We start from the raw sequence: 10,000 nt of genomic DNA on the forward strand, positions 1-10,000 counted from the left end.
TTTCGGCTGTGCCTGGCTGGCGGCCCACTCACTCGATCGCCATGTCTGTTTGCCACAGTTTTCCCGGTGGTGCCGCACCCGGGCTCGCCCCGGCTGACGCAGTTTTCGCGCCGCCCCGGCTGACGCGGTTTCGTGCCGCCCCGGCAGACGCGGTTTTCGCGCCGCCCCGGCTGACGCGGTTTCGTGCCGCCCCGGCAGACGCAGTTCGGACTTAGCACTTTTCGGCTGTGCCTGGCTGGCGGCCCACTCACTCAATCGCCATGTCTGTTTGCCACAGTTTTCCCGGTGGTGCCGCACCCGGGCTCGCCCCGGCTGACGCAGTTTTCGCGCCGCCCCGGCTGACGCGGTTTCGTGCCGCCCCGGCAGACGCGGTTTTCGCGCCGCCCCGGCTGACGCGGTTTCGTGCCGCCCCGGCAGACGCAGTTCGGACTTAGCACTTTTCGGCTGTGCCTGGCTGGCGGCCCACTCACTCGATCGCCATGTCTGTTTGCCACAGTTTTCCCGGTGGTGCCGCACCCGGGCTCGCCCCGGCAGACGCAGTTTTCGCGCCGCCCCGGCAGACGCGGTTTTCGCGCCGCCCCGGCTGACGCGGTTTTTGCCGCCCCGGCTGACGCAGTTCGGACTTGGCACTTTTTGGGCTGAGCCTGGCTGGCGGCCCACTCACTCGATCGCCATGTCTGTTTGCCACAGTCTTCCCGGTGGTGCCGCACCCGGGCTCGCCCCGGCAGACGCGTTTTTTTTTTCTTTCGCCCCGGCAGACGTGGTTCCCCCCCCCCCCCTTTTCGCTCGCCCCGGCTGACGAGGTTTTCGCGCCGCCCCGGCTGACGCAGTTTTCGCGCCGCCCCGGCTGACGCGGTTTCGTGCCGCCCCGGCTGACGCGGTTTTCGCGCCGCCCCGGCTGACGCGGTTTTTGCGTCGCCCCGGCTGACACGGTTCGGACTTTGCACTTTTCGGCTGTGCCTGGCTGGCGGCCCACTCACTCGATCGCCATGTCTGTTTGCCACAGTTTTCCCGGTGGTGCCGCACCCGGGCTTGCCCCGGCAGACGCGTTTTTTTTTTTCTTTTCGCCCCGGCTGACGCAGTTTTCGCCCCGCCCCGGCTGACGCGGTTTCGTGCCGCCCCGGCAGACGCGGTTTTTTGCGCCGCCCCGGCTGACGCGGTTTTTGCCGCCCCGGCTGACGCAGTTCGGACTTTGCACTTTTTGGCTGAGCCTGGCTGGCGGCCCACTCACTCGATCGCCATGTCTGTTTGCCACAGTTTTCCCGGTGGTGCCGCACCCGGGCTCGCCCCGGCAGACGCGTTTTTTTTTTTCCTTCGCCCCGGCAGACGTGGTTCCCCCCCCCCCCCTCCGTCTTTCTTTTTGTTTTTTTTTTCGCCGCGGCTGAAGAGGATTTTTCGGTGCCTCGACGCCCCGGTAGTCGCGGTTTTTCCGTTTCCGCACGGCCCCGGCTGACGCTGCTCGGTCACAGTCGCCTTTTGTGAGGATTGCAGACTTCTTGAGCGCGGGTGTTTTTTTTTTGTTGTTGTTGTTGTTTTATTACGCATTCGCTCCAGCAGACGCTGTTTAGACTTTTTGTTTCCTCTTTTATCCTGCGACGAGGTGACGAGGTTTATTCGGTGCCCCGCCGCCCCGGCTGAAGTGATTTTTCCTGTCCCGTGCCGCCCCGGCTGACGCGGTTGGGACTTCGCGTTTGTTCGGCCGCCACGGGTTTTGGCGCACTCGCTCGGTTGCTTGTTGTTGCCACTTGTTGCGAACCCAGGTTTCTTGAGCGAGCGCGGGCGTTTTTTCTTCCTTTCTTTCTTTGTTCTATGTGTTAGCGAATCGGCCTTTAATATCACACGAGGACTCACAACCAACAATTTTCAGTTTGAAGTGTAAAAAATCTGCAGGTGTTGACGTAACTGACTTGCCCCGTACCCTTGAGTACATCCATGAAGTTCTCGTAGTACTACTAAATCGCATTATTCCAAGTGGAGAAATTCCCATAAACTTGCAAACCTCTACACGAAAATCGGTGCGCGTGATAAAGTTGAAAATTATCGTCCGATATCAAATGTGCCTTCTATAACACAAATTCTAGGAAAAAAAAAAAAAACACTTGTTCGCCGTTTTCTGCGCCGTGACTGGCAGCACTCCGGCGAAGCGAAACGGGGTCGATTCGAGCACGATATCGGCGTCTTTCGACGTGCTCGCCGGCGACCGTCGCACGAGTACGTCGCACGAGCGCGTCTGCCGGGGCGCCGTTTGCGAAGCCGACGCAAAAGTGGGAACCGCCGCTCGGATGATCGCCGCTTTCGGCAGAGTGAGTGTTGGCACTCCGGGGAAGCGAAACAGCGTGAATGCGCCCACGAAATCGGCGTATTTTGAAGTGCCCGCCGGCGACCGTCGCACGAGTACGGTAAACCGCGTCAGCCGGGGCGTAGTTCGGCACGCCGACGAAAAAGTGGGAAGCGCAACTCGGATCTTCGCCGTTTTTGCAGGAGTGAGTGGCGGCCCTCCTGCGAGACCAAGAAGCATCGATTCGTGCACGAATTCGGCGCCTTTCGACGTGATCGCCGGCGACCGTCGCTCGAGTAGGGCAAACCGCGTCTGCCGGGGCGGGCTTCGGGACGCCGATGCGAAAGTGGGAAACGCTGCTCGGATGTTCGCCGTTTTTGGCCGAGTGAGTGCTGGCACTCGGGCGAAGCCAAACGGGGCCGATTACGGCACGATATCGGCGTCTTTCGACGTGCCCGGCGGCGACCGTCGCACGAGTACGGTAAACCGCGTCAGCCCGGGCGGAGTTCGGGACGCCGATGCGAAAGTGGAGAACGCCGCTCGGATCTTCGCCGTTTTTGGAGGAGTGAGTGGCGGCACTCCGGAGAAGCCAAGGAGCGCCAATTAGCGCACGATATCGGCGTCTTTCGACGCGCTCGCCGGCGACCGTCGAACGAGTAGGGCAAACCGCGTCTGCCGGGGCGGGGTTTACGACGCCGACGCAAAAGTGGGAACCGCCGCTCGGATGTTGGCCGTTTTTGGCAGAGTGAGTGCTGGCACACCGGCGACGCGAAAGAGCGCGAAAGCGCCCACGAAAGTGGCGTATTTGGACGTGCTTGACGGCGACCGCTGCAGGAGTACGAAAAACCACGTCAGCCGGGGCGAGCGACCCACGGCGGTCTGGGTGCTTATCGCTGCTATTATAGGGGCACCCCGGCAGACGCAGAAAAAAAAAATTTTTTTTCGACCTTCTTTTTTGCTGGTCGAGCTCGGGTAACCCAGGTCGCAATGGGAGCCGCGCACGAAAGCGGCGTCGCGAGACGCGTTCGCGGTCGCTAGTCGCACGAGCTCGGCAACCGCGTCAGCCGGCGCGGAGTTCGGGATGCCGACGGCTAAGTGGGTACCGCTGCTCGGATGTTCGCCGTTTTTGGCCGAGTGAGTGCTGGCACTCCGGCGAAGCGAAACGGGGCCGATTCGGGCACGATATCGGCGTATTTCGACGTGCTCGCCGGCGACCGTCGCACGAGTACGGCAAAGCGCGTCTGCCGGGGCGAGGTTTGCGATGCCGACGAAAAAGTGGGAAGCGCCGCTCGGATCTTCGCCGTTTTTGCAGGAGTGAGTGGCGGCCCTCCTGCGAGACCAAGAAGCATCGACTCGCGCACGATATCGGTGTCTTTCGACGTGCCCGCCGGCCACCGCCGCACGAGTACGGCAAACCGCGTATGCCGGGGCGGGGTTGGCGACGCCGACGCAAAAGTGGGAACCGCCACTAGGATGTTCGCCGTTTTTGGCAGAGTGAGTGCTGGCACACCGGCGACGCGAAAGAGCGCGAAAGCGCCCACGAAAGTGGCGTATTTGGACGTGCTTGACGGCGACCGCCGCAGGAGTACGAAAAACCACGTCAGCCGGGGCGAGCGACCCACGGCGGTCTGGGTGCTTATCGCTGCTATTATAGGGGCACCCCGGCAGACGCAGAAAGAAAAAAAAAAAAAATGGGGACATGGCGTGCGTCACCGTGCGGCTTCGCAGCGTTGCCGAAGTCGCCGAGCCCTTCGACTGAGCCGAACGGCGGACAGGGAACGTTGGTCGGCCGTTCTAACCTGTCGGTGCCACGCCGAGACGTCGTTAAGGAAAACCGCGTCGTGGGCCTCTACGACGCCGTCGAGTCGTTGTACGTTTGGTGTCCAGCGTGTCGGCGGCGAGTAGCGGACACGTCGTTCACGACTTCGGTCTTTCGCAGTCGACGCGAACTTGCGGAGAGTCGTGGTGCCTCACGTTTTCGGCAGAAACCGCGGCGGAATTTTCCCGTGCGTGCGCGCACGACCTCGGTGCTGTGCCGTCAGCGTAGTGTTGCACAAACTCGTGGCCTACCCAAGGTGCGGTACGTTTGCGGCCGTATCCTCGGTGGGAATTTCGTGAGCAGGGTCGCAAATTCTACGACCTCGGCGGGTTTGAGAGCGACGTAGACTTGTGGCACGCTCAACGTGCCACACGTTTCGGGGCACACCCGCGGTGAAATTTTCTCGAGTACGCTCGTATTAGTGCCCAAGGAGGTCTGGGTACTTATCGCTGCTATTATGTGGGGGTTCTCGTGAGCGGCGTACGCGAAAGCGACCGGGTGTCTGATATGCGGCGGGCTTCGGCCTCGTCAAGCGTGTCCTCGGGTCTGCTCCAGGGGAATCCACGGCAGTCGTCTGCAGCCTCATCCGCTTGATGCGTTAGGGGCTGGTTGTCGGACGGTGCCGTTTTACCACGATATCGAGGTGTGTTCCGTGTCGTCCTCGGGCGATTCAGATGCGAAAGCGCCGAAGACGCGGGCGTGACCCGTCGTCTGGCGGCTTTGCAGTCTCGGCTCCGTTGCTAGTTCCGGCCGGTCCACCGACAGTGCAGCGGGCTTGGGCAACCCGCACGGCGCGACCGAGTCGATGCAACGAAAAAGAGCGAGCATGAACGTGCTTCTTGCCGCACGGCTCCCACTCGTCTTTCGGGAAGGTTGTGCCGTAGCGAGCTCGAACGCCGTCATCTCGGAGTGCAAAATAAGCGTGTTGGGGCGCCTGAAGGTGGCCTCCGCCGCACACAGACTGCGTCCGGCCCGCCGAAGGCGAGGACGGACGCGCAGTCGAACGATTACCTGGTTGATCCTGCCAGTAATCATATGCTTGTCTCAAAGATTAAGCCATGCATGTCTAAGTACATGCCGAAATAAGGCGAAACCGCGAATGGCTCATTAAATCAGTTATGGTTCCTTAGATCGTTTCTTCCTACTTGGATAACTGTGGCAATTCTAGAGCTAATACATGCAGTGAGCCTGGAGCCCTTTGGGTAACGGGTGCTTTTATTAGACCAAGATCGATCGGGTTTCGGCCCGTATTGTGTGGTGACTCTGGATAACTTTGTGCTGATCGCATGGCCACGAGCCGGCGACGTTTCTTTCAAGTGTCTGCCTTATCAACTTTCGATGGTAGGTTACTTGCTTACCATGGTTGTTACGGGTAACGGAGAATCAGGGTTCGATTCCGGAGAGGGAGCCTGAGAAACGGCTACCACATCCAAGGAAGGCAGCAGGCGCGCAAATTACCCACTCCCGGCACGGGGAGGTAGTGACGAAAAATAACAATACGGGACTCTTTTGAGGCCCCGTAATTGAAATGAGTACACTCTAAATCCTTTAACGAGGATCAATTGGAGGGCAAGTCTGGTGCCAGCAGCCGCGGTAATTCCAGCTCCAATAGCGTATACTAAAGCTGCTGCGGTTAAAAAGCTCGTAGTTGGATCTCAGTTCCAGACGAGTAGTGCATCTACCCGATGCGACGGCTCGGACTGAACATCATGCCGGTTCTTTCTTGGTGCACTTCATTGTGTGCCTCGAGATGGCCGGTGCTTTTACTTTGAAAAAATTAGAGTGCTCAACGCAGGCGAGTCGCCTGAATAAACTTGCATGGAATAATAGAACAAGACCTCGTTTCTGTTCTGTTGGTTTTTGGAATACGAGGTAATGATTAAGAGGGACGGACGGGGGCATTCGTATTGCGGCGCTAGAGGTGAAATTCTTGGACCGTCGCAAGACGAACTACTGCGAAAGCATTTGCCAAGAATGTTTTCATTGATCAAGAACGAAAGTCAGAGGTTCGAAGGCGATCAGATACCGCCCTAGTTCTGACCATAAACGATGCCAACCAGCGATCCGCCTGAGTTACTCAAATGACTCGGCGGGCAGCTTCCGGGAAACCAAAGTATTTGGGTTCCGGGGGAAGTATGGTTGCAAAGCTGAAACTTAAAGGAATTGACGGAAGGGCACCACCAGGAGTGGAGCCTGCGGCTTAATTTGACTCAACACGGGAAAACTTACCCGGCCCGGACACTGGGAGGATTGACGGGTTTAGAGCTCTTTCTTGATTCGGTGGATGGTGGTGCATGGCCGTTCTTAGTTGGTGGAGCGATTTGTCTGGTTAATTCCGATAACGAACGAGACTCTAGCCTATTAAATAGGTGCGGGGTTCCCAGCACCTTACAACCTTCTTAGAGGGACAAGCGGCTCCTAGCCGCACGAAACAGAGCAATAACAGGTCTGTGATGCCCTTAGATGTCCGGGGCCGCACGCGCGCTACACTGAAGGAAGCAGCGTGTCTTTATCCCTGTCTGAAAAGACTGGGTAACCCGTGGAACTTCTTTCGTGATTGGGATAGGGGCTTGCAATTGTTCCCCTTGAACGAGGAATTCCCAGTAAGCGCGAGTCATAAGCTCGCGTTGATTACGTCCCTGCCCTTTGTACACACCGCCCGTCGCTACTACCGATTGAATGATTTAGTGAGGTCTTCGGACCGATGTCCGGCGCGGCCTTTCGGTTGCGCCGGTCTGTTGGAAAGATGACCAAACTTGATCATTTAGAGGAAGTAAAAGTCGTAACAAGGTTTCCGTAGGTGAACCTGCGGAAGGATCATTAACGGATTGTGAAGGGTGAGCGCCTCAGCTGCGTCTGCGCCCGACACTTTCTGCCGCTGACCCCGTTTGGACGCGGGGTCGGCTTTTCCCCACGGGGCTGCCTGAATGTGGAGCGGCACCCCGTGACAAATTGTTGCGCCCAGCGGACGCCAACACCGCGACCTTGGACGGTCGGCCAGGTGGCGGACGCGGGTACAAACGGCGCAACGCACTCATAGGTCGGCTTTCGACCCGCCACTGCACCGTGGCTCGAAGCGCTCGAAATGCGCGACCCGACCGCTGCGGGACCGCCTAGTACTGTAAACAGGAGCGGCGGAGCGCGAACGGCGAGTCGTGGTTACGTCGGTAGAAGGCGAGGCTGCGCGTTCCCGAAACGCCAGCCGAGTGCCCTCCCGACCGTTCGAGCGTGCAAGAACGAGACCCGACAATCGCGCGGCGACTGCCAAGTACGAGAGGAACGGCACAAGCGTCGGCGGTCGGTCAAGGAACTGGCGATGTGACGGGTCCGCTGTGCACCAGTGCATACCGTCCCGCCGTCCGCGGCAAGCGCCTCCGCGTCCTCGGGTGACGGAGGCTGCCGGTCGGTTCTTGCAGGCGAGGGATCTCGCTGGCACCGGTTCGCGTTGACGCGCGGCCGGTCATGGCACGGCGATGCGACGGCCGAGGTGCGCAGTACTCGATGGAGGAACCGCACGCTCCGATGACCGTCCCGCCCTCCGCGGCGTATGCGTACCGACCGTAATGGTTGCAGCAGCGCCGGCCGGCTTTTGAATTCGCCACACGAAACACGGTGCGAGATCGCGGTTAGGGGAGCGTCGACGTTGCCAGGCGTTTTGCTTGCTGCCGAGGGAAAGGCGGCACGGCCACGTCGCGCTCGTCGCGATTAGCGGGTCTGCGCGCTTTGGGAAGGTGCCGCAACGACTTGCCGAAAGAGGAAGCACGGAAGAACGAGGGACTTGGACGTCCCGACAATTGAACGCACTTGCGGCCAGGCCCTTGCTGGCTTCGTTCTTCCGCCTCGAGTAGGCTCGTACGCGGCTCCGGCGCCGAAAGTGGTCCTTGGCACCGACTTCGGTGGACGTGGGAAGTGCCGCGCAAGTACGGCGCGCCTGGCTCCACCTGTTGGCTAAAGTAGGCAGCCGGATCGGCATTTTGGTGTGCGGTGGCAAACCGTGGATGCGAAAAAAGCTTGTGCGATTTCGTGGAACAAAAAGCGGGGGTCCCCCTTTTTATGCGGAGGAGACCGACCCGCCTGCCGTGGTGAACCGCGACGCCACGGTAAAAACGGGAGAGGCTTGTCGATGGGACCGTGCATCCCGCGCTCCACGGAGGCCGGGAGGCGGCCGCCCGAGGAAATGTGTAGCCGTCGAGGCCCGCATCTGCGTGCACTCTTATCCAAATGGGTGTACCGCAGGCATTTTCTGGTTAGGCGGGCCAATGAGAGCGAGCACACAACGATACCTACGGGTCCGGCTTGGAGAACCGGCTTCGACGCCTCCCGAGTATTTATAGAGGGGTGGACCACGAAAGCACTCGCAAGTAGCGAAAGCGAAACGCCGTCCGAAACACACCGTTTGCTCGATTTGCGGCAGCCGAAAAAGGCGCGGCAGAGTTTTGGAGTCCAAGCGTGCGCTGAAAAGCGCCCTTCTTGGCCACTGTTTGGCCGAGTGCCAGAAACGTTTGGTTTTGACTGTACGGAATTGAACAAACACTTTTTCACGACTCTAAGCGGTGGATCACTCGGTTCTCGGGTCGATGAAGAACGCAGCCAGCTGCGAGACTTGGTGTGAATTGCAGGACACACTGAGCACTGATTCTTTGAACGCACATTGCGGCCTTGGGTCTTCCCTTGGCTTCGTCTGTCTGAGGGTCGGATCACATATCAAGAGAGCCTTCGGCGCACAAGGGAACGTGAGCCGTCGACTCGTTTTGACCGCGTCGGCAACACGGACAGCACGCTGAACACCTCACAGCGAGCGCCAACAGCGGCCACTCAAGGGCGAGACGGTGGCGACCGTCGTGCCAGAGCCCAACCGAAACGGGGGCGACCGACTGCATTGAGGATGTGGCACCTCGTTGAGACCGCCGCAGGACTTCGAGTCGGAAGGAAGCCTGCAGGGAAAGTGCGGTCGAGGTTGCGTACTCCTCTCTGCGACCGGGCGCGCAAGAGCTGCGAGAGCCACGGACGCGCAACTTTAACGCACGGTAAACACGAGGAGCGAAAGCCGGCCAGCAAAGCTTCTCCAGCCGTGCGCAAAGTGCGCGAGATCGCAGCCTTGCGTTGCGCTTGTTGCCCTCGAAGTAAGCAGGGTGTCCCGTAGACCGGGCGCTCGAACACGCTGCGGGGCCGTGCCTCCTCCAGGCTTTGCCGCGCGAACAGGGAACGTTCGCGCGCAAAGCGCAGGGAGGTGAGGAGGCTGCGCCCGACGTTTGCGGTTCGCTGCGTACGCGGTTGATGCGGAGAGCACGGCGCGACGACTTGCCGCGAAGCGGAAAAAGTCTCCCGCACGAGTTGGCGAAACGTTGGCGAAGCTTAAGGCGTTCTCGTCGTAGTCCGCCGTCGGTCTAAGTGCTTCGCAGTTCCCGTCCCGTTCAAAAAACTGGGCCACTCCAGTTGGGGCGGGGGCGACGCTACACGAGACGATGCCTCTCGCCAGGCTGCGTGGCTGCCCTTGCGGCGGCGGCGACTGGCCTCGGCGGTGTTTGGGCTTTCGACACGGTCGTTTATCACGCAACTGCTCGGACGACGCACGCGCGCAGCGGAATGCCGCTTGCCAGCCTTGTGAAGATGTGACCCTGTACAGGGTTGCGGGCGCACTTGGTAGGGCGTCGTACTCGGTTCGCGATGGGTTTACGAACGTGTCCCGTCACTTCCACGTCACACCGGTTGTGCGCCGCACGCGTGCAGCGGGGAAGCCGATTGCCAGCCTTGTGAAGAAGTGGCCCTGTACAGGGTTGCGGGCGCACTTGGTAGGGCGAGCGCACGCGGTCGTGCAGGAAGTTGATGGAAGCGAATGTATCCGCTGTCGACCTCAGATCAGGCGAGACAACCCGCTGAATTTAAGCATATCACTAAGCGGA

At 60.0% G+C, this 10,000-nt stretch overlaps 2 non-coding genes and 1 pseudogene across 2 annotated transcripts; all 3 read left to right on the forward strand.

Annotated features, from left to right (window-relative positions):
• The first annotated feature begins 5,105 nt into the window (after positions 1 to 5,105).
• Positions 5,106 to 6,920, forward strand: LOC142793702 (small subunit ribosomal RNA). The gene has a single exon (XR_012891756.1). It is a non-coding gene; the product is annotated as a small subunit ribosomal RNA (ribosomal RNA).
• A 1,719-nt stretch (positions 6,921 to 8,639) lies between these two features.
• Positions 8,640 to 8,792, forward strand: LOC142793697 (5.8S ribosomal RNA). Its single transcript, XR_012891751.1, has one exon. It is a non-coding gene; the product is annotated as a 5.8S ribosomal RNA (ribosomal RNA).
• Positions 8,793 to 9,946: 1,154 nt separating this feature from the next.
• LOC142793711 (large subunit ribosomal RNA) overlaps positions 9,947 to 10,000 on the forward strand; it is a 6,222-nt pseudogene continuing 6,168 nt past the window's right edge.

The sequence above is a fragment of the Rhipicephalus microplus genome, unplaced genomic scaffold (genome assembly GCF_043290135.1).
Source record: "Rhipicephalus microplus isolate Deutch F79 unplaced genomic scaffold, USDA_Rmic scaffold_324, whole genome shotgun sequence".
Lineage (NCBI taxonomy): Eukaryota > Metazoa > Arthropoda > Arachnida > Ixodida > Ixodidae > Rhipicephalus > Rhipicephalus microplus.